Below are 24,651 nucleotides of genomic sequence, written 5' to 3' on the forward strand. Positions count from 1 at the left end.
AACCCTGGAAGGTAGGTACTATTATCATCTTCATCTTACAGTTGAAGAAACTGAGACAGACACAGTTTAAGTGACTTGCCCAGGATCACAAAGTTAGTGAGGCCAGATTTGAACTCAGGTTTTTCTGATACTCTATCTACTATGCCACCTGGCTGCTTCTTCACAGGTTACCTCCAAAGTTCAAAATAGATTTTCCCCTCTCTTTACAGAGCCCTGGGTGTCTGGGCTTGCTAAGAGACTCAGTGTTTCCCCTCCAGTTCTCCTTTGAAGTGTTCTTTCTAGTGCCTTTTAGTTTCCCAGCTCTCTAGTTTCCCTTCCTACATAGCAACACATTCTAAAGTACTTGATTTTTGAATGAAGGCTCCTTCCAGGAACAGAGATCACAGTCCTTAACATCTATATAGCACTTCTCTGTCTGCCTCAGTTTCCTTAACTGCAAAATGAGGATAATAACAAGTAACCATCTAGCAGGCTGTTGTTGCTTTATTTAAGAGTATTTTATTTTTTCCAATTATATCTAAAGATAATTTTCAGCATTCACTTTTTGAAAGATTTTGAATTTCAAATTTTTCTCCCTTCCTCCGTCGCCTCCCCCTCCCCAAGATGGCAAGCAATCTGATATAGGTTATATATGTGCAATCATGTAAAATATATTTCTACATTAGTCATATTGTAAAAGAAGAAATAGAACAAAGGGAAAAAACCATGAAAGAAACAAAAAAAAAGTGAAAATAGTCTGCTTCAATCTGCATTCAGACTCTGTAGTTCTTTCTCTGGATATGGATTGCACTTTCCATCAAGAGTCTTTTGAAATTGTCTTAGATGTTGTATTTCTGAGAAGAGCTAAATCTATCACAATTGATTGTCCCACAGTGTTATCGTTACTGTATATATCGTTCTCCTCCTTCTGTTCGCTTCACTTGTCATCAGTTCATGTAGGTCTTTCCAGGTTTTTTGGAAATCTACCTCTAGCAGGGTTATTGTGAGGGTCAAATGTGAGAATATTTGTAAAGCACTTAGCACAACATCAGGTACATGGCAAGCACTATAAGAATGCTTATTCTCTTCTTCTTATTAATTTCCTTTTATTAGTTTTATGCAAATAGCAAAGACATCATACCACATACAGTTAAACCTGTCTTGCTTCTTTTCATGGGTGCTAGACTTCTATACCCTTGATTAGGGATCAGTGAAATATACCAGAGTTATGGCAGAGGTGGGGTTTTCCAGTACGAGCTGTTTAGACCTAAGCTGGTTTGAGAAAATACACATTGACCACACCTCTAAGCTAATAAAACAAGGGCAGGGTAGGCCACCCAGAGAGAAGGACAACTTCTCTGTTCTGTAGCATCCTGAGAGCTACAGAAAGCTTGGTACTTCCCTGGAATTCCCTTTAGAGTAGGGTGGAGTGCCTAATCGAGAGGGTGAACATGGGATTTCCCAGGGCACAGTTATTTTGGTTTGTGATCTGTGGGTTAATGCCTGGCCATGCCACCTAGTGCTTAAACTTTTAACAGCATCAAGGAATAGCCCAATAGACAGAATGGTAGGGTAGACCAATGCCAACAGCCAAACTAAGAACATTTAAATAGAAGTACTTATAGAATAATTTTACATTTTCATACCTATTTGTGTCTAATGGTAGCCATCTCTAGGGTTTGGGGGTAGGGAAGAAAAAAAAGAAATTGATAGATAACTTTATTATATATTTAAAAGGGATAGCAAGTTGTATGTAATAGGTCTGCAGTTTCATGTGCAATCATCTTTTTATATTATACTGGTTATGGAAATGGTTGTTTTATTTCATAAATTATAAAAGAAGATTAAAAAAAGAAAACAGAAGCTATTATGTCTTTATGGTGTCAGTGATCCCAGGCATACATCCACCAGTAGGGCAAGGCATCCAATAATTAAAAAATCTCAAAATATAGGCAATCTGTATAATGGCTCAAACAGAACTCAATGGTTTATGCTCAGGAGGTCCCCTGGGAACCTGCATAGGAAAAGGCTCCTGAAAAGGAGGAGGAGGGAGTCCTGATGGAAAAAGGGATTGAGACAACTAGGTCCAGGGGTCGTAGGGGAGAGGGGGAAGGGGTGGAAAGAGCCCAAACTTTGGGTATACATATAAGTACATATTCTTAAAAATACAAGATAATTTTGGAGGTCCACACTGGCAGCTGGTGGTGATCAGGAAATACTTCACACAGGAAGTGGTGCTTGAGTTGTGCTTTCAGGGGATTCTAAAAGGCAGAGCTGATGAGGGAGGACCTTTCAGGCACAGGATGTAGACTGGACAGACCTGGAGATTTTGGAATTTTCATAGGGTCTAGAATTAGAAGGAATTCAGGTGATATAAAGGAAAATCAGGACAAAAGGTGAAGCAAGATGCTTTATTTTATGAAGTAGGGAGCTCTTCCTCATTTGAGGTTTGTCTTCATGCGTAGGAATGATGATCACACAGTGAGGATGTTGTAAAAGATATTTTTTTAGAGGCAATTCAGGGTTACATGACTTGTCCAGGGTCACACAGCTAAATGTCCGGGGTTTGATTTGAACTCAGGTCCTCCTGACTCTAAGATTGGTACTCTGTCCACTACACCACTTAGTTGCCCCAAAAGATACTCTCATTCAATAAATGTTTATTAGCTACTAATTATGTGCAAGGATGGGATGATAGAAAAAGGGACTGGGACTGTAATTTCATTGGTATAGGGAACTTCCAGGTAAGGAAACTCTACTATTGCTGGTCTGAACCTTCTTAGCATTCTAGTCTTAAAAGTGTTGACTAGTGCAGGGCTTCTTCAACTTTTCCCACTCTCAGCTCCTTCAGCGCACACAGTTTAAGAAGTGCTGAACTAGAGCTCTGAAAGTCAAGTCACACAGCCATGACTTGAATCCAGATCTTCTTAGCTTCCAGTTCTCTATTCACAAGACATACTGTCTTCTCTACAATACAGATGAAAATGTAAAGGGTTCTGCCCTCAAGGAGCTACGTTCTGCTAGAGGAGCTTAGGTAGAGGCTGACTAGATGTTCCTGCCTTCTTGATTTTGGGAAGTGATGTGTCCAAGATCACACTGAGTAGCCCTGTCAGAGATAGAGTCAACCCCTAAATCATCAGACTTCATAGGCAGGGAGTGTCTTTGCTACCATCCCACAGTTCTTCCCATGATTCCTCTCTTACACTCTTAATTTGTTTAGCTTTAATCCACTCTTGGGCTTGGCTCCAGCTTGGTGCTCTGCTCACCCCTCCAAACCACTATCTGGGCTTTGCCTTTCCCCTTCAGGAATCTCTCAGTGCCATAGTAGAATTCTCTGATTCCAACCTCTTCTCTCTTCTAGTCTCTTCTATTCTTCACACACCTTCTAAAATAATCCTCTTAAAGTACAGGGATAATCATATCAATGTAGAATCATAACCTATAAATTTTGAACTGGAAAGGATCTCAAAGGTCATCTTGTCTAACTCTTTCATTTTAATGGTTGAGAAAACTGAGACTTGAGATAGGTGGCACAATGAATTGAATGCCAAGCTTGGGGTCAGGAAGACATGAGTTCAAATCTAGCCTTAGATACTTACTAACTGTCTGACCCTGGGCAAGTCACTTAACTGTTTGCCTCAGTTTCCTATCCTGTTAATGAGCTGGAGAAGGAAATGGCAAGCCACTCCAGTATCTCTGCCAAGAAAACCCCAAATGGGGTCGTGATGGAAAAACAACCGAACATCTACTACAATTTGTTTCCTCTGGCAGGATGCAATAGGGTTCCTGCAGAGGAAGGATTATTTTTCTTTTTTGTCATTGAATCTCTAGTTCCTAAAGCAATGCCTTACACAAGGTGGGGAGGAGGAGGGGTTAATTAATGCTTGTCATATGGTAGTAAATTGAATTCTAAGTGCAAGGTATTGAACTAAGTAGGAGGGATACAAAGTCGGAAATGAAAAGTGGTCCAGGTTTGTTAATTGCACCTAATCATCATCCTGTCTTATCCTCCTCAAGGGAAAAGATTTTATACCAGAAGAGACACAGATGACGTGCTAAAGTCACTGAACCCCAGAACACTACAAAGGCTATTCAGAAAAATGAATAACAATGAAAAAGAGTTTCTAATAGTTTTATTTTTCTTTCTTTCTTAAAGGGAGGGAGAAGTGGGAGAGAGAGATGGTAAGTCTAAAAATAAAATAAAAATTTGGATTAAAAATTGTCATTCTAAAGAGACCAGTCTAATTTTCTTTAGTAGAAAAACAAATGGATGAAATACGTATATTACTCAGACTGTAAGATATCATGAGATGGGCAACCCAAGGAATTAATTGACCTATGTGTACATTTAGGAAAGGTATTGCAGATCGATAGAGAGCTGAGCCGAGCTGATTAGGAAGAAGAGATCAGGCTAGATCATATTTAGGAAACTTTCACTGACCCCAAGAATCTTCTTGTTACAAATATCTGTGTTTTTTAACCATAATTTTCTCTTGGTGATGATACATGCCTGAAAATAATGAAATGATGTGATCTCAGAGAAATTACAAATATAAACAACCCAAAGGAGAATACAAAGATGGTCCAAGTAGGCTATTGCCAATAAGCAATGAAGATTTATCCCGGATAAGAAGTACTACCAAGGACACATCTGACTAGAAAAGGAGATGGGCCAGTTATGTGCTATGTTGGCCATAGTCAGTTCACCTCCCTGGGCCTCAGTTTCTCATCTATACACTTACAGATCTGCCCATGGCCTTTTCTGTAAACTGTACAGAAATTTGAAACTGTATAATATTATCCTATTCAACACTTTATAGTGACTTGGAAATGAAGGCGTAGGTACCAGAATAATCAAATTTCCAGATTATCCAAAGCTATTAATAGAGACTCAACACAATAGATGACTGAGGTAGGCAGGCTTTGAAAGTATCTCAACAGTTTCGAATTATGGGCCAGATTTAATAAGATAAAATTTAATGAGAATACATGGGAAGTCCAATGCAGGGTTAAAAATAAGTCAAGTACGCAAGAACAGGATGGGGAAGTTGTGGTTAGGAAACGGTTCAAATGAAAAAAGATGTGGGGCTTTCAGAAAATTGCAAGCTCAAAATAGGTCATCATAGAGCTATGGCAGGCAATAATACTAGCGTGATCTCAGTGTGAATTAATGGAAATGTGGAAGTGATAGTCCTGCCTTATGCTGCTTTAACCAACTTGCACACAGAGTATTATCTTCAGTTCTGGGCAAGCTGTGATTAAGAGGAAGGTAACCAGGATGTTGAGAGGACCATTCTATGCCACATGAGGACTGAATGAAGGGTAGGGCAAGCTTGCTGCAGACTCTCTCTATCCATCCACATGCAGGCAGAGTTTTTGATTAAAGGCACAAGGAAGACTTGTTACTCAGGCTTAGGGTATTTTTTTCTTTGCTTACTTCCTCCCATTCATTTGCATGAAAGATCAAAACATTTTGGTTCCTCCTTCCAAAAAAAAAAAAAAATAGGATCAAATACCCGTAGCACTCTGGGGTTTCTTTGACAGAGACTCCCTGAAATGGATTTGGGAGCATGACTTTTGAGGATGTTCTAGCACAGGGGTGGGAAACGTGAGGCCTCAAGGCCACATGTGGCCCTAGGTCCTCAAGTACAGCCTTTTGACTGGATCCCAAAAAAGTGGAAGAATCTTTGGATTCAGTCAAAGGGCCACACTTGAAGACCTAGAGGACCATATGTGGCCTCAAGGCCTCAGGTTCTCCACTCCTGTAAGACAAAAGCCTTGTTACTACAAGGAAAAACAAAGAAAGATTTAGGCCTCAGGTCATGAGTTAGCTGGGGCAGTTCTATTCTTTCATAAGAGAGGATTCATATGAACAATAACTCCATTTCAAGAAAGCCTATGTGATAAATACTACACATTGTTTTCAAAACTGCCCAGCTTTGTTTCCTGTTGATTTCTTCTGTTCTCTGTTGTGCACTTTTTACTTTATTTTTCTTCTCCCTCCCAAAGGCTACAAGTAAGCGTAGATATATATATATGGATATTTATATACATGGACATATATGCATGAGTACACTCGTAAACATCCTATGCTTATTTCCTCCTATTATCTGTTTCTCTGAAGGTGGATAGCATCTTCCTTTATAAGTCCAAATCTTTCCATATTTTTCTAAATCGACCATTTCATCATTTCCTACACCACAGCAATATTCCTTTCTGGATTCAAACAGCATCTTCCTCCATAGGATCTTTGAGGTTAATTTGGGTATTTATACTGGTCAGAATGACTTGGTTCCTCAAAGATGTTCCTAAAACAATACATGTTCCTCTACACAATGTTCTCCTGGTTCTGCTCATTGAGTTCTTCATTATTTTCTTGGAGGTCTCTCATGCTTTTCTAAAATCACTGAACTTGTCATTTCTTATAGCAGCGTAATATTCCATCATGAACATATACGCACAATTTGTTTAGCCATTCCCCAATTGATCTATTTTCCAGGTCTTTGCTACCACAAAAAGAGCTGCTATAAATAATTTAGAACACGTAGGTTCTTTTCTATTTTCCCTAATCATCTTGGGAAACTATGGCTGGGTCAAAGGGTATAGGCAGTTTAATAACTCTTTGGACATGATTCCAAATCTCTCTCCAAAATGATTGGATCACCTCACAGATTTGCCAACAATGAATTAAGATCCCACTTTTTCCACATTCCCTCCAACATTTGCTACTTTTTCCCTTCAGTCATTTTAATCAATCTGATAGGTATAATGTGATATCTCAAGATAGTTTTAATTTGTATTTCTCTAATCAATAATGATTTAGAGCATTTTTTCATATAATTATAAATTGTTTTGACTTTTTCATTGGAAAACTGCCTGTTCATATCTTTTGATCATTTATCAATTGGGGAATGACTTGCATTCTTATAGGTTTGACGAAGTTCTTTATATAATGGAGATGAGACCTTTATCTGAGGAACTATCTACAAACATTTCCCCTATCTAGAGTTATTTTAAATGGGATATTCAGCTCTCCCTCACTCAAAACAAAGTCAAGTGTAACATGTCATTATTTCTCTGATGGCATATTCTTCTGCAACGAAGGATGAACACACACAAATGGGATATCTCTAGCTATCTCTTTCTGCAAGATCCTATATGGGCAGCTAGGTGGTTCAGTGGATAAAGCAGGAGTCAGGAGGACCTGAGTTCAAATCTCACCTCAGACACTTGACACTCACTAGCTGTGTGACCTTGGGCAAGTCACTTAAGCCCAGTTGCCTCATCCTGGGTCATCTCCAGTCATCCTGATGAATATCTGGTCACTGGATTCAGATAGCTCTGGAGGAGAAGTGAGGCTGGTGACTTGCACAGCCCTCCCTCACTCAGAACAAAGTCAAGTGCAAGTCATGTCATTATTTCTCTGATGGCATGGTCTTCTTTGGCAATGAAGGACGAACACATAAAAAAATTGGTAATATATAGGAATACTGATGATTTATGTGGGTTTACTTTATATCCTACTACTTTGATGAATTTATTAATTATTTCAATTAACTTTTAAGTTGAATCTTTAGGGTTTTCCACATATATCATACTTTCATCTACAAAAAAAGAGATAGTTTTATGACTTCACTCCTCATTCTCATTTCTTCTCTTTCTTTTTCTTCTTTTATTGCTGTTGCTAGGATTTCCAATACAATATTGAACAATATTGGTGACAGTGGGCATCCTCGTTTTACACCTGATCACACTGGGAAGCCTTCTAGTTTATCACCATTGCAAATAATGCTTGCTAATGGTTTTAGGTAAATGCTTCTTATCAATTTAAAGAAAAGTCCATTTATGCTTATACTTTCAAGTATTTTAAATTAAATTTAAATTAAATTTTAAATTAATGAAATTAATGTTGTACTTTGTCAGATGCTTTTTACCTTATTTTTAAAAACCAAGGCAAACAAAAAACTTTAACAGACAAATCCTTGGGGCTTTAGGCAAAAAGGAGTAAGTAAGGTAGAACTCACTTCCCTTATGAGGAGGAAGCAGTACCTCCCAGAAGGATTCCAGTTGAAGACAGTAGGTGGCAGCAGAGAGAAAAATCCTGAGCCCTGTAGTGGAGTTGTACCTGACAATGGCCAATGTCAACCTTCAGAGTGATGTCAATCAGCCACCAGGGAGCCATAGATAGTAAAGACTACATACAACACCCAGGCCTAACAAGGGGTAGAATCAGCAAAAATAACATGATGACATCATCAGAAGGCATCAGCAGCCCCATAATGTCAAAGGCATATGCTGATCCTCCATACTTTGCCTGGACTACCCACGATCTCTAATCAGTGTGTCCTGCCTGGAGGAAGCTGGGTGATGCAGGGGATAGAGAACTGGGGCTGGAGTGAGCCTGGAGTGAAGAAGACCCGAGTTCAAATCTGGCCTCACACACTTACAAGCTGTGTGACCCTGACCTCTGTCTATCTCAGTTTCCTCAACTATATATAAAATGTGGATCATAATAGTATCTACCTCCCAGGGTTGTTATGGAATGAGATATTTGTAAAACACTTAGTATAGTGCCTGGCACATCATGTAGGTACTTAATAATTGCTTATTTTCTTCCTTCCTCTATGTGTGCATCCTGGCCAGATGGGTTTCCTATGCATGGATCCGCTTTTCCTTTAGATGGCATGTATATTTGTAGGAAAATGTTCTATTACTATTTTTCTTTTTAATGCTCTTTTTTGGACTGGCCTTATGATTGCAATGGCATAGGGAACTCCTGATCAGGCAATGCCTTCTATCAGCGCAGATTGGCCCTTCTTCAACAATCTATAATCTTAGAGGGTTGCCTAGGGTGCTAAATAGTGGCTCAGGATCACACGGCCCCTATATATCAGGGGTGGGACTTGAAGTTATGTCTTTCTGACTCTATCCATTCTTCCACATTGCCTGTGCTTTCTTAGTATACTAAGTTGTTAGATGCCTTTAGTGTGAACTAACTGAGTGATGTCTGTCTTTAAGAATTTGAAGGGCTGCCATGGGAAAGAGGGATTAGCCTTAATTCTGCTTGGCTGTAGAACACAGAACTGGGAGTAACAGGAGGAAGTTGTAGAGGGACAGAGTTTGGTTCTATATAAGGCGATGATCAGATCTTTCCAAAAGGGACATGGACTGACTCCCTTGGAAGAGGGCTAAACTTGTTTTTCCTTCATAGAAGCTCTTCAAGAAAGGACTGGATGAACACTTGTCAGAAACTATAGAGAAGGGATTTCTGTTCAAGTTGAGGTAGGCAGTATAGTAGAGAGATCACCTGTAGAGTCAGAGAACCTGGGTTCAAATCCTACCATTTACAGTTACTATGTGACCAAAGACAAATTGCTTACCCTCCTGGGCCTTGGTTTTCTCACCTATAAAATGAGGGGTTGGACTAGATGGTCTCTGAGATCCCTTCAAGTTCTGAGATTCTGTAAGAGGAGGTTGGACAAGATGATGGGAAAGTCTCTTCCAGCTTGGACATATTGTGATTCTGGGAATCTGGAGTTGTAACAAAACCTGAAGGATGGCCTGAGGTGCACTGGGAAGATCTTTGGTGGAGGACTTTTTGTTGTTGTTACTAATTTTTTGTGTGTTTGGTTTTTTGGGGAAAGCAATTGGGTTAAGTGACTTGCCCAGGGTCACATAGCTAGTAAGTATCTGAGGCTGGATTTGAACTCAAGTCCTCCTGTCTCCAGGACTGGTGCTCTATCTACTGGGCCACCTAGCTGCACCTTCTTACCAAGTTGGGGGGCTGTGTGTGCTTAACATTTTTATTACACAGTAAAGAATACAACAATGCAACAATACCCAAATCATACTTTAAAGATTCACGGTTGACAGACCATGCTTTACAGTCATGGAGGACTTCTAGAGATACTCACATAAGGATGACGAGGTGAGAAGGGCAGTGCAAGGGTTCTGAGCTGTGTGGGGAAGAAAAGATCCATGTCAGTGGGAAAAGGAAGCTTCCCAAACCTAAACCATGGTGTGGGCGGGGGGAAGTCAGAGGTGGGGAATTCACCCAGTTCACCTAGAAATTCACCCATGACTCTGTGATCCATTAAACACTCCCACTCCTTCTCACTACTATTTTCTGAAAACAGTCAAGATCTGGATATTCCTTTCAAAGCTGACATAGGAGGTTGGGTGATTTAGAGAACACTGTATATTTGACTTAAAAAGACCTGACTTCCAATCTACCAGGAGTATGACTTTTCCATCTGTGAGCCTCAGTTTTTTTCTCTGTAAAATGGAGAGGCTGGGTTATCAAGGGCTCTTAACTTGGGGTCTGAGAACTTTTAAAAAAAATTTTGATAACTATATTTCAATAGAATTTATTTCTTCATAATCCCATGTATTTTACTTTATACATTTAAAAACATATCTCTAAGAAGTTCTGAGAAGTACAAAGGGGTCAGCAGCAGAAGGGGTTAAGAATTCTCAGACTAAGGGATCTCTAGGATCCTAGCTGGTTCTCTATCACTCTCTGATCTGCCTGGTTCTGTCTGAGTCATTAAGGGGAAGCTTATTATGCACTGTTTCCACAGAATCCTGAGTCATCAGAGACGCTGTGGAAACAGATGAGCATTTGCAAAGATTTGCGAAGCCTCCGGGTACACCAGGGTTCAGTTTGGACAGAGCTCAGAGGAGGCTGGGGGTGTTGGCTGGGACAAGATCCAAGAAACATCCTTCCACGGCCTTTGTCTGGGGGAGGATGGGATGTCTCAGCCAGACTGGGGAAGAGAAGAGAGGAGGACTGCAGAAACTGAGGAAGTGGGGCAGCCCTTTCCTAACATCACCCTCTCAACTTCTAGTCCCATGTTAGGAATGAGATGATCTGGGTTCTAGCAAGAGAATAATTGACTTAGATGGGAATTTAGAGGTCATTTCAGAGGAGAGGAATCTACAGACCTAAAGGTACCTCAGTGAAATTAGTCATAATACTAAGACTCCTCTCAGTGTAGGGTTCATTTCCACTACACCACAGTGTTCTTACCCAAGGTCAAGTAATCAACAAATCGAACAAATCAACAAATATTTGCTAAGTACTTACTATGTGTCAGCAACAAGTGCCAGGATACAAAGAAAATCAAGCCCTAATCCCTGCTCTCAAGACACTCTCATTCTAATTGGGGAGAGAACATGCAAACACTATGGTCATACAAAGTACATACAGTGGAAATGGGGAGTATTCTTGGAGGGAAGGGACCAGCTGTGGAGGGGATGGGGAAGACCAAGAAAGGCCTCTTGCAGAAGAAGGTAGTATTTGAGATGAGCCTAGGTAACATCTAGAAGGTAGCCAGAAGGTACAGGTGAGGAGGGAGATTATTCCAGATAGAAGGCACACTTTGTATGAGAAAAGGTGTTAGAGACAGGAGATAGAACGTGTGAGGAACAGTTAAGAAAGTTAGCCTTGCAGATTGTGGAGTTAGTTTGTGGAGGGAAGTTAAGCATTAGAAGACAAGTAGGGCTCAACACCTACTTCTTTTCTAATAGTGGTGAATTTTATACCCTCTTGGCATACCTAAGTACCACCCTCCACCTATGCCTTTACTCAGTGATTCTGATACCCAGCACCTATTTTACTCTAACTGTAAATGAAAAAAAACAACCAAACCCCAAACTTCAAGTGCTAAACTGTCACCAAGGAAGGGCTTGTTATGGAATTTATTAACTGCGAAGCTGTCATTAAAACATGTCGTTATTGTTCAGTCATTTCTGTCACGTTTGACTTTTTGTGACCCCATTTGAGGTTTTCTTGGTAAAGGCAATGGAGTGGTTTGTCATTTCCTTCTCCAGCTCATTTTACAGATGAGGAAACAGAGGCAAATTGGGTTAAGTGACTTGCCCAGGGTCACACATCTAGTAAGTGTCTAAAGCTAGATTTGAACGTAGGTCTTCCTGACTCCAAGCTCAGAACTCTATCTATTATACCTCTTAACTGCCCTGAAATATGTTATTACCACCTTGCAAAAGAAACAGACATCTTAGTATGAAATCTGACCATATGCACATATTTGAAGCTCAATTCTGGAACCTTCAAAATCTAGTTAGACAACACTTGGGAGATTCAATTCACTTCAATACAGCAAACATTAATTAGGCATATACTATGTGCAAAGCACTGAGCGGGGAAACCCAATCCTCTCCTCAGGGAATTTGCATTCTACGAGGGAGACACATCTGTAGTGGATGGGGGAAGGGTGATCAGAGAACTCCATCCTCTGTACAATGCTGGTGTAGATAGCCGCCCCATTCCCTTCCAGTTGTAAACATGTGATCCTATGATGACCCTCTAACACTTGTTCACCTCATCCTTGAATGTCTCACTTTCTGGGCTAATCCTTTCAATTCCTGTTAATCCTTTTAAGAATGTCTTAAAGGGCAGCTAGATGTCGAAGTGGATAGAGCACTGGACCTAACTTAACTTCCTGAGTTCAAATTCTGCCTCAGACACTTACTAGCTGTGTGACCCTGGAAAGTCACTGAATCCCATCTGTCTTAGTTCCTGAGCTGTAAAATGAGCTGGAGAAGGAATGGCAAATCATTCCAGTATTTTTGCCAAGAAAAACCCAAATGAGGTCAGGAACATTCAGAGACACTTCTGAAAAGGACTGAGCAACAACGGAGTTGGTACCTTTTTTAAAATTAGTTGACCATCTGATCTTTTTAGTTCAATGAAGAACAGGAGGTTAGAGTTGGAGGGAATCAGCTAGCCCCAACCCCCTGGTTTTGCAGATGAGGAAACAGATCCTCAGAGGTGACTTATCAAAGGTAATACTGCTATTAAGAAAGTGCCTGAGACAGGATTCAAGTCCACAGTCCCAGGCTTCCTGACAAGAGCCCTGGGCTAGGAATAAAAGCTCTGGGTTCTAGTCCTGGTTCTGACACTTAGCACAGTGTGAACTCAAACAAATGCCATGGCCTCAGTTTGCCTCTTTTGCCAAATGAAAGGATTAATCTCAGGTGATCTCAACTTGGGGGCCATGAACTTTAAAAGGAAAATTGACTACCGTACTTCATTTCAGTTGGTGAACTTTGTAATCGTCTGCATTTTGTTTATTCATTTAAAAACCTTCTTCTGAGCAGGGGTTCCTTGGACTCACCAGTCTGCCAGAGGGGTCCTGTTCTAAGTGGTTTCTAAGGGTCCTTCCAGTTCCAAGGTTCTAGGATTTTTGCATTTTCCCTGCAGCAACAATCCATGTTGTGCCAAGGTAGTTCCTTGGAACTCTGAGGAGCAATGGGGCTAGTTTATCTGGAGGGATCCCTAGGGTTTCAGCTACCTTGCAGGGTTGTGAAGATCAGATGGGATAATATTTACAAAGCACTTATCAGCACAGAGTAGGCACTATAGAAACGCTATTGTTATTATCAACATCATATTGTTCTTTGGAAATGAGATTTCCTGCCATGCATTTAGCTGAGGGTGTTATTTCCAAATCCCACTCCTTCATTTTCTTTCTCTACCGCCCCAGTTCCTCTTGTGGCTAATGATTAACCAGGAACTCCCTAGTTGCCCCATTCCCAAGGGATGTACCTTTGCCTGGTCCTCACAGGCCTCTTTGTCTCTACAGTAACAGAATACTCCGCTTTCCACACTCATTTTGTTAATCATTTATGCTGTGGCAGACAGGCCACTGGAACAAGACTGAACACTCGTGGTGGCCTTTTGGGGAAGTGGTGAGGTTTACTTCTCCCCACAGAGCTCAGGGGTTTCTAGAGTCCTAAACTATTAGGAGGAAAGAATGTAGAGAGTATAGGGAAGGACCAACTGCATTCTGGTTCTCTGCTTCTAACACTTAGTAGTCTTTGAAAAAGTCCTAGTGTTATAGGAGTCATGGGTCATCCCCCAGCTGATTTAAATTCCATCTGTTCTGGTTCTCCCACACTCAACCCCTGCTCTGCTGACTCTATCAGACCACCATGGCCCCATGGATAGGTCCTTTCTCCCCAAATTATCAGTCCAGGCAAGTGATGTTTTTTCCACAGAAATTTTTATTTAGAAATTCAGGGGATGGGGGTAGGAATTGGAAAGCATATAAATGTGGGAGGTCACACAGCACAGATTTTTGAAACAGACACTACCAAAGTCTAGCCATCGCCAAGATTGGCCATGGATACTCCTTATGTACCCACTTCACCCCCATCTGATTCCCTGGGTCCTTTCCTTGACTCAACTCTGCTGATGTACTCTCAATATGTTGTGATTTGGAAATGGGCCTCAGTTTCCTTCTTTGTAAAAGGAGTGGGTTGTACTGCATGAACTCTGTGGTGCCTTCCATCTGTCTCTTGTAGGTGATAACCTAAGCCTCACCCTTCATGGGATAGCAGACTGTTGAGGGGCTAAGACGATTCCCCTGTAAAGAAAGAATACGACCCATTTTAATGGATATGAACTTGGGGAAAAGAATTTCTGGGCAGACAGACTATCAGCTTCTACACTGTGGTCTTTCCAGTCCCTTTGGGCTCAAGCTTGGTCTTTGCCCAGTCATTCTCTCTAACACTGACCCCTCATGGTTTTACTTGAACTTTTCTCTCTACCTACCCACCCTACAAAGCCCTATCTGCCCCCACCCCCAAACTGATTCCTACCATTACTCACAGATCTTGTCATGTTATTTCTCTTCTCAAAACTCTTCACCTCATATCGCTGTGTCCTGCTCACCCTTCGGAAGAGACAGCACCTGAGATGAGCCTTGAAGAAAAGAATTTTGAAAGGTAGAGATGAAAGGGAGGGAGTACATTCCAGGCATGGGATGTGACTCGCACAGACATACTCAGCAGATAAATCTGCAAAAATAGACTTCAGTTTGACTACAACATAGAACAAATGAAAAGGAATTATGTGAAATAAGGCTGATAAAGGAAGCTGGAATCAAATAGTGGAGAGCCTGAGCTGTCAGGCTGAGAAATTTGTCCTTCCTTCTAGAGACAATAGGGAGTTATTGAAAGATTTTGAGCAAGGGGGTGACAAGGGTGGATCAATGCCTTAGGAGGATAATTTTAGCAGAAGAATGGATTGGAGAGAAAAGAGAAGACGAAAGTCAAGGAGACCCTTGAAAAGGCAATTACAACGGTCAAGTTGAGGCGGTGATAAGGAAATTAACTGTGGTCATGGCTGCATGAGTGGAGAATAAGAAACAGATGTGAGAAAGATTGTGGCGGTACAGTCAACAGGGTTTGGCAACTGACTTGATATGGAGGGTAGGGGAGAGGGTAGAGTCAGAGACAAACCAGCATGATTTGAGGCTGGTGGTGTCCTCAACAGAAATGGGACAATCGGAAAGAGGGACAGGACTGGGGGGAGGGGGAGAGGGAGAGGATTAATTCATTCATGTTGAATTTATTCATTCATGTTGAACTTGAGGTGCTGTGAGTCCATTGAGGAGAAACTGCCTAGGAGATACGGGGAGATGTGGAACAAGTCTTTAGGGGAGAGATGAAGAATCAGTACAGGGGTTTGGGAGTCATCTGCTTTGAGGTGATCTTTGAACTCTGGGAGAGATATAAGGAACCTTAGAACACAAACACTGAGAGCAGGAAGAAAACTTAGGTCATAGAACACTGAATGTCAGAGCAGGAAAAAACCTTAGAACTCAATGTCAGAGATACACAAGTCCCTAGAATATAATACTGAGAACATTAGAACAGTACGCTACTTTTAGAACTCAGAGATGGGAGGGAACCTTAAAATGTAGGACATCTGAGCTGGAAGGGACATTTAAACATAGAATATGAGAGCTGGAAATGTCCTTAGAACATAGAATTGTCAGAACTTAAAAATAGCTTAGAACTAAAAATGTCAGGGGTGCAAGGACCTGAGAATGTAGAACACCTGAACTGAAAGGAACCTTAAGGTTATTTAGTGTACTCCTATCATTTTATAGATGAAGAAATTGAGGGTCACAGTTGTTAAGGGACTTACCTTATGTTGTGTAGCTACTTAGTGTCAGAGGTAGGATTGGAACCTGGACCCTGAGTCTCAGAGCTCAGGGCTCTTTCCATTGGGCAGTAATTCAATATAGACAAGAATTTCCCTTGACCTCAGACAGAAGCATTTGCTTCCAAAGTCACAGACATGCTTTATTCCATTCAACCCTGCCTGCATCTTTCCCACCAGCCTGGACTTCTAGGCAGTCACAGGAATTTGCTCCTCCCTCAGCGCCAGACAACCAAGAACACCTGTTTCCAAATGACAGGGTGTCCTGTAATTGTTCTTGGGCTTTTCTGGGCTGGGCTGTTTACAATCTGCCTCTTATCTGCTTATCTAGTCAGCAGCAGGTTAGCAGCTGCAGGCCACCAGACTGCAAGGCAAAGAGCACTGACCTGGGAGTCAGGAGACCTTGGCTTTCCTCCTGCTTCTGTGACTAACTCAAAGTGGGATGCTGGGGAAGTAACTGGTTTCCTCACCTGTAAAATGGGGATAAAAAAAAAAAATCTCTGTTTTGTCTAGCTGTTGTGAGTGTCAGAAGTAGGTAAAAATGCTATTGGCTGCCCATGTGTGAAAAGGCTGGCGCTGGACTTTAATCTTGGGAGGCAGGTTCCTGTTTTCCTGGGCACCAGTTCTTCTGAGCTGGTCCAGGAGATCTTTGCTGTCAACCTAAGGACTTGTACCCCAGAGGTTTCCGAAACCTCTCCTAACCTCTGAACTCCCCACTTGAAGCTCTGAGCCCCTTGAGCTTCTTATTCCTTGAGTTTTCTTGGTTCCCGTGGCCTCCCACATCCGTTCTTGCATCCCTGACTAATTACTCTCTGCCTTCTGCCTCTGCCTCCACGGACTCCAAAGTCTGGCATCTACTCCCTCTTTCCCTTCCCCACTCCTTTCTATATCTTCCAGACTGCAAGGACAAGTTTTTAGGGTTTACTTGGGTTATTTTAAATGTTTTGCTATACCTTTGGTTTTTACATTATAGTTATATCTGTATATGCTTGTCACTCTCCTTCTTAGTCACAAAGAAAAAGAAGCCAAATCAACTGATCCTGTGACTGGGTCTGCTTAGAGCATGCAATATTTAATACCCATAGCCCCTCTTACCTTTCTATTAAAGGGAGGATGTTCTAGGGTTTATTTTCAAAGGAAAAGAATACACAACTTTAGAAATGATGCACCAGGTAAAAGTCATTAGAGGGGCAAATAAGAGAAAATTACCCAATATTCAGTGCTCATGGCTAGGCTCTGTCACCATAATAAAAAAGATAATATTTTCAAAGTGTGTTTACACTTTGAATGCTGTGCCAATCAAATTACTAAAAGGATGTTTTATATAACTTGATAAAATAATAATAAAATTCATTTAGAAAAAGTAAAAGAGCTGAAATATCAAAGGAAATGTTGAAAAGAGAGGAATATGAAAGGTACTTTTAGACCTCAAATTATATTATAAAGCAGCAGTCATAAAACTGTCTGGTATTGGTCAAAGAAAACAGAGAGACAGATCAGTTGAACAGATTAGACAAGGGAGAATCAGAAACAATGAAATTTAATAACCCATTGTTTGACAAAGTAGAAAACATGAATTACCTCTAATTACCTATTTGATTAAAAATGCTGGGAAAACTAGATAGCTGTCGGACAAATTAGGTTTAGACCAATACTTCACACCACATTCCACAATACATTCTAAATGGATACATGACCTTAATATTAAAAATGACTTTAAAATATTAGAAAGAAAAATAGATGATATACCTCTCACAGACATGGGTAGGAGATGTATTCCTAGCCAAACAAGAGATAGAAGTAATTATGAAAGATAAAATGGATAATTTTGACTACATGAAACTGAAAGGCTTCTGCACAAACAAAACTGATGCAGCTAAAGAAAAGAAGTGGTCAAATGGGAAAAAGTCCATGTACCAAATCTCTCTGGTAAGGATTTGGTATCCAAGATACATAAACAATATACATATGACTAAGTCATTCTCCAGTAGATAAGTAGTCAAAGGATATGAACAAATCGTTCTCAAGGGAAGAATTGCAAGGTACTGACAGCCATATAAAAGAATACTCTAAATCAGTAATTATATGAAAAAACTGCAAATCAAAGTAATCTTGAAAATTAGCATCCTGAAAATTAGCAAAAATTACCCAAAATGGCAATACTCAATGTTGGAAGGGTTGTAGAAGGTAGGTGCATTCATGCATCATTGGTGGAGCTGTGAAATGGTATAACCATTTTGGAAAACAATTTTAAATGATGCAAATAATGTGACCCTTTGAACCAGAAATTATTACTGGGCTTATACCTCCAAGGAAGTTATTGATAAGAAGAAAGACCTTATATACACCAAAATATTCATAGCAGCACTTTTGGTGAATTGGAAACAAAGTAGACACCCATCGATTTGAGGAATGGATAAACAAATGGTGGCACATGAACGTAATGGAATATTACTGTGCTACAAAAAGTGGCAAATGTGATTAATGAAGAGAAGCATGGAAAGACTGAAAGGAAGTGATGTAGAATGAAGTAAGCAGAGCATGTAAACATTATACACAATAACTGTAATAAAGTCAATGGAATGAACAATGACGCACGGAATCAATCAAAGGGAAATGTCATGAAATTATACAGATCAAGCATGACTTGAATGAAAAGATAAGATATCCCAACCCATCCCCTTCCTGGAGGTGGGAGGTCTACAGGTGTGACATATTACATATTTTCAGACTTTTTTTTGATGTACTGATCATTTGTGTTAATTTTTTTTTCTGTTTTAAAAGATATTTGTCATATGGGATGGCTTTCTGGTAGGAGAGGGGAAAGATACTTGGGATAACTATGATGACGTCAGAATCAGAAGACTTCAATAAAAACTTATTTTTTAAAAAAGAGAATATTACCCAGCTTCAGACTATGTAGGAGTCCTCCACTATTTTATTCTATTCCATTACAGCTTTTGGGGGTTTTGTATAGCCCCACACGATTATGGGGTTTCCTGGTTCAAAATGACATTTTTCATTCCCTACACCCAACTCCTCTTGATCTTTCTGGATCAAGGTCATTAGTCTACTGTACAGTGTCTTCTCGGTCAATCAGGAAGCCTCCTTTTTTTTTGGTGAACCACTCATATTACTAGATGATCCCCTGGCTAACTAGCTATTTTTCCTCTCCTATTGCCTACAAGGGAGAGATTACTCTTAGAACACATGAATATTATTTATGAATCCATCAAGAATACACGTTGAAGAAGTGATGCCTCAATTCAAGTTTGCCCCTTTTCTTATAGAATAAAACATCTCTATGAGACTGACAACTGAAGGAAGGGACAGCTGTAGATTTTGTCATAGAATATAGTACAAAAACCAGCTGTACAGGTGGTGTTACAGACAGATATACACAACAAAGGCAGGAGTGTAGACCTAGAAGGTGGAAGACAATGACTTTGCCTCTTGGTTAAGGCCTTGTTCTTCTACGGGGCAAAGTAGGTAGAGTACCAGTCGTTGAGTCAGTAAGTTGGGAGTTCAAATGTAGCCACAGAGGCTTACTAACTGTGTGACCTGGACAAGTCACTTAACTCTTGTCTGCATTGGTTTTCTCCATTTCTAAATGGGAATCATTGCAGCACCTACTTCCCTGCATTGTCATAAGGATCAAATGAAGTCCTTAGCACAGTACTAGGCACTTAGTAAATGTTTGCTCTAGTTCAGTTTTATTTGCTTATCAATTAGAGGTGATATTAAGAGTTTCATAGCACCAGCCTTCATCCAGTCCTTCTGGCTTATTTTTTTTTTTTGACGTAATGCCCCAAAAGAGTTTTCAGTACCCCAGATCCCCCTTAAGGGTGGGTGGTGTATAGGAGAATGAGCACTGGATTTGGAATCAAAGGACATCAGTTTGAGTTCTGGTCTTGCCAATTACTATAGATATCACCTCCAGCAAGTCAGTTAATTTTTCTGGGCTTTAACTTCCTAATTTGCATAAAAGAGTATTTGACTAGATTAGCTCTAAGGTCCATTTGTAGATCTAAATCTATAATTCTGTGAAGTCATTAAGCAGGGTTTACAAGGAATTTCTAACCCTAAGTTAGCTGTCTGGGCCCATAGGCCCTTGAAATAGACAAAAGAAGAGATTTAATCTCTACTTTCTTCCTTGGCTTCCTGACTAGGTGCTCACAGCCTAAATGACAAACCATTAAAGCAATTTAGCTGTCCATGTCATGGAGAGACTTTCTGACTTTAATATGTGTGGGAGCAGAGAGTCAGAAGGTGTTCTTGTAAGCTCAGTAGATAGCAGCAGAGAGCAGCAGCCTGGTGATCAGAGAGCCCAGAAGAGAAAACCTTATGCCAAGCATAGAGATACAGCACTTAGGAGAAATGATATGACCTTCTAGGAAGGAATGAAACAAATATGTAGGCAGCACCTATTATTTGCCAAGTACTGGGCTAAGAGCTATCTCGTTTGATCCTCACAATAGCCCTCAGAGGTAGGTGCTATTATTATCCCCATTTTACAGTTGAGGAAACTGAGGCAAAGCTGAGGACTTGCCCAGGATCACACAACTGTTAAATGTCTAAGGTTGAATCTGAACTCAGGTCTTCCTGACATGAAGCCTAGTGCTCTGTCTACTGGCATAGCCTTATCCTAGGGATCGATGTAAAAGTTTTATCTTTTTCCATTATCTTAATTTCTGAATATAACCCTCTTCCTTTCCCTATTCAGAGAGCCTTCTCTTTCAATAAAGATGAAAAAGAAAATGTGTGTGTGTGTGGGGGCGGGGGAATGTGTGGGAAAGACAGGTTAGCAAAACTAACAAATCAGCTCTGTCCAACCTTCCATATCCATGGTCTTCCACCTCTGCAAAGAAAGGAAGACAGGTGCATTTCCTTAATTCTTCTCTAGGACCGTGCTTGATCAATTGTTTCTGAATAAGGGTGAGAATGTGGTGAAAGAGCCCTAGTTTGGGAAATGAAAGATTGGGATTCTAATCCTAGTTCAGTCATCCTCTGGGTGATGTGGACAAGTGTCTTTCCTTCTCTCAGGCCTCAGTTTCCTCCTCTGTAAAATGAGAAGATCCGAAGATTTGCTAAGCCATTCAACCTTTTGTAAAGTCTCCCAAGGTCGCATAGTGAGTGGGTCAGTGGCAGAGCCAAAACTCCCACCCAGGCTTGACTACCAGCCCAGAGTTCTTTTCCCCCTCCTCCTTCAGATCTTAATTAAACTAGTCTACCCACAAAAGCCCATTGTCTGTGACTTACACAGTTGTGAGCCTGTGAAATGGGAGCTGTCAGGGCTGGAGCTCCCGCACCCTGTGCACAAAACGGGAAGGGGATTGAGGTGCCATTGTTTACTAACTTCTGAGCCTGGCCAAACAAAATCATTAGGAGAGGAATGATCCACAAAAAACAAAAAACCATCAAAAAAAAAAAACAAACCCAAACAAACATAAGTACCCAACCCAATAACCCAGTGCTTAGCTACCCACACAGCAGAGCTCAGGGAGAATCATATGGAAAGAGCCCATTGCTGGCAGTCCAGTCCGGACTCTTTTATGCATTGTATTTCTAGACAAAAGTGCTTTTTGTTCTTCTTTTGAGACAAGTCACTTTTTTTTAAATTTAAGTGGAAGCAGCTGCCAGTTCCTAGACTTTATTTTCTTCTGTCAATAAGGGAAGCCAGTCCTCACATGGCTCCCAGGGGCCAGGGACAGCATAGGAAAGGGTATATATCTATACAAGGATGGCCCTCCTGCCCCTCATCTGTTAACCTGTTAACCCTTAACCCATTCTTTTTCAAAAGCTCAACTCTGCTGCTGCCTACTCCAGGAAGCCTTCCCTGATTTTTTCAGCTAGCTTTGAGCTCTTCCCTCTCTGACCACCAGCAACCTCAATCAGTTTTGTGCCTGTGCCCAGAAACAGAATCACACCATGTCAGATATGGAAGGCTACCTCCAGAGCCTCCAACTTGGTCTCTTTGCCATCAGCCGCTCACCTTTAATCCCCTCTCTAAATAGCTGATAAACTAAAGTCCAATTCTGACAGTATTGATCCCCTGCAAAAGAAGTCCCAGGGACTCTCTTTTGCCTGTGGGATAAAATGAAGATGGTGGCTCTTTGGAATAGTCCAGCTTCAACCTGTCTTTCCCAATTTGTTTCCTATCACTTATCTTCACACTGAACTTCCAGTCAAAATGAACTTATTTGCTGGTCTTCATACATGCTACTGCCTCCCAGTACCTTCAGTGTCTTTGCACAGCTGCCCTCTCCCCCCCACCCCCACTGACTGGAATACTTACCTCCTCGCTTCCTCCAGTTTGGAAGCCCTAATTATATCCAAAGTCAACTCAAGCATTATCAGCTCTATTCTTGATTCTACCCGTTATTAGGGATTCTTCTTGCATCCAAATTACTTAGCAAATGTTTTTACTTATCTGTGTATATGATGTGTCCCTGTGGTAGAATATAAACTCCTTGAGACCAGGATCAAGTTTTCCTTCCTTCCTTCCTTCCTTCCTTCCTTCCTTCCTTCCTTCCTTCCTTCCTTCCTTCCTTCCTTCCTTCCTTTCTTCCTTCTTCCTTTCCTCCCTCTCTCCATCCTTTTTTTCTTCCTCTTTTCCTTCTTTTCTTCTTCTTCTTCTTCTTCTTCTTCTTCTTCTTCTTCTTCTTCTTCTTCTCTCTCTCTCTCTCTCTCTCTCTCTCTCTCTCTCTCTCTCTCTCTCTCTCTCTCTCCTTCCATCCCTCCCTCCCTCCCTCCTTCTCTCTCTCCCCTCCCCCTCCCCCCAACACAGTGCATGGCATATGGTAGGCATTTCATAAGTGCATGCTGAATTGGATCTAGTCCAACTCTCACATGTCACAGAAGAAGTTGAAGCCCAGGCAGGCGACACGGCCTGCCCCAGGTTACATAGCTAGGACATGGCAGTGCTAAGTTTCAAAAACAAGTCCTCTAACTCTAGTGTTCTTTACCACTGTTCCAAGCCTCCCTTGCCCTTACAATGATAGTAATAGCTGGTATTTATATGGCACCTTAAGGCTTGTGAAATTGTTGTTGAGTCGTTTCTGTCATGTCCGACTCTTCATGAGCCCACTTGAGATTTTCTTGGCAAAGATACTGGAGTGCTTTGCCATTTCTTTCTCACCTCATTTTACAGATGAGGAAACTGAGGCAAGTAGGACTAAGTGACTTGCCTAAGGTCTCACAGCTAGTCTGAGGCTGGATATAAACTCAGGAAGATGAGTCTTCCCTGACATCAGGCCCAGCACTCTATCCACTGTGTCACCTGACTGCCCCTAAGGTTTGTGAAACACTTTACAAATGTGGTCTCATTTAACCCCTATAAGGTAGGTGATATTATTACCCCTATAAGTAAGATGAGAGAACTAAGGCCACACAGCTACTAGCTTTCTGTGGTAAAATTTTAACTCAGGTTGGTCAGTCTCTAATATCAGCACTCTATCCACTGAATCACCTAGCTGCTTTCACAGCTTAACCTAACCCATTTCACAGGCTTACAACTCCGTAAGTCACAGACGATGGGTTCTTCTGAATCAGTTTCTTATTCTCCTTATTAGACTGTCATCTCCTTGAAGACAGGGAGCCAGCATTGATCATCAGGCTCAAAGCTCTGTACATGATAGGTACACTGTAAATGTCTGCTGAAGGATCAACAGGACGATGGAAGTCCAGGATTCCAAGTCAGATGGGATCTGAAGCCAAGTTTTATTACTTATTTTCTGTGGCATCATCTTGGTTGGTTGGTTGTTGTTCTTTGTCTTTGAAGAGGACCAACATGACATCACCATTGCAAAGTGAAATTTCAGTGTGTCCCACTGTGGCTGATCAGACCAATATGAGCTCAGAATGCTCTACCACAGGTTGGGCACAAATAATCTGTATGAATATTTGGGGTGGATATCCCAGATTTGTGCTTCCTGAGTTTTACTTTGTGCTGTCTCAATTCTGCTTTGCTCATGGAGCACAGCACCTTTTCTTTTTTTTTCTTTTTTAATATTAATGAATTTATTTATTTCACTTTTAACATTCATTTTTACAGAATTTTTGGGCTCCAAATTTTCTCCCCCCTTGTCCCCTTCCCCACCCCAAAACACCAAGCATTCCAATTGCCCCCATCACCACTCCGCTCTCTCCTCCATCATTCCTCTCTGCCCTTGTCTCCATCCTCTCCTCTGTCCTGTTGTGCCAAATAACTTTCTATACCCCTTTACCTGTATTTCTTATTTCCTAGTGGCAAGAACAGTATTTGACAGTTATTCCTAAAACTTTGAGTTCCAACTTCTTTTCCTCCCTCCCTCCCCTCCCCCTCCCTTTGGAAGGCAAGCAATTCAATATAGGCCAAATCTGTGTAGTTTTGCAAATGACTTCCATAATAGTCGTGTTGTATAAGACTAACTATATTTCCCTCCATCCTATCCTGTTTCCAATTACTTCTATTCTCTCTTTTGATCCTGTCCCTCCCTATGAGTGTCAACCTCAAATTGTACCCTCCTCCTCATGCCCTCCCTTCCATCGTCCCCCCCACCTTCCTGTATTGTAAGATAGGTTTTCATACCAAAATGAGTGTGCATTTTATTCCTTCCTTTAGTGGAATGTGATGAGAGCAAACTTCATGTTTTTCTCTCACCTCCCCTCTTTTTCCCCAAACTAAAAAAATCTTTTGCTTGCCTCTTTTATGAGAGATA

The 24,651-nt window shown here is 41.0% G+C and overlaps 2 long non-coding RNA genes across 3 annotated transcripts in view; one reads left to right on the forward strand and one right to left on the reverse strand.

The window, feature by feature from the left end:
* Window positions 1-24,651, forward strand: part of LOC140508613 (uncharacterized) — a 74,775-nt gene that overhangs the window by 26,454 nt on the left and 23,670 nt on the right. The window lies entirely within an intron of this gene.
* LOC140504599 (uncharacterized) lies at window positions 13,985-16,731 on the reverse strand. Its single transcript, XR_011967157.1, has 3 exons — window positions 15,938-16,731; window positions 14,615-14,707; window positions 13,985-14,369 (listed from the first exon to the last, which is right to left on the reverse strand). It is a non-coding gene; the product is annotated as an uncharacterized lncRNA (long non-coding RNA).

This window comes from Notamacropus eugenii, chromosome 5, assembly GCF_028372415.1.
Source record: "Notamacropus eugenii isolate mMacEug1 chromosome 5, mMacEug1.pri_v2, whole genome shotgun sequence".
NCBI lineage: Eukaryota > Metazoa > Chordata > Mammalia > Diprotodontia > Macropodidae > Notamacropus > Notamacropus eugenii.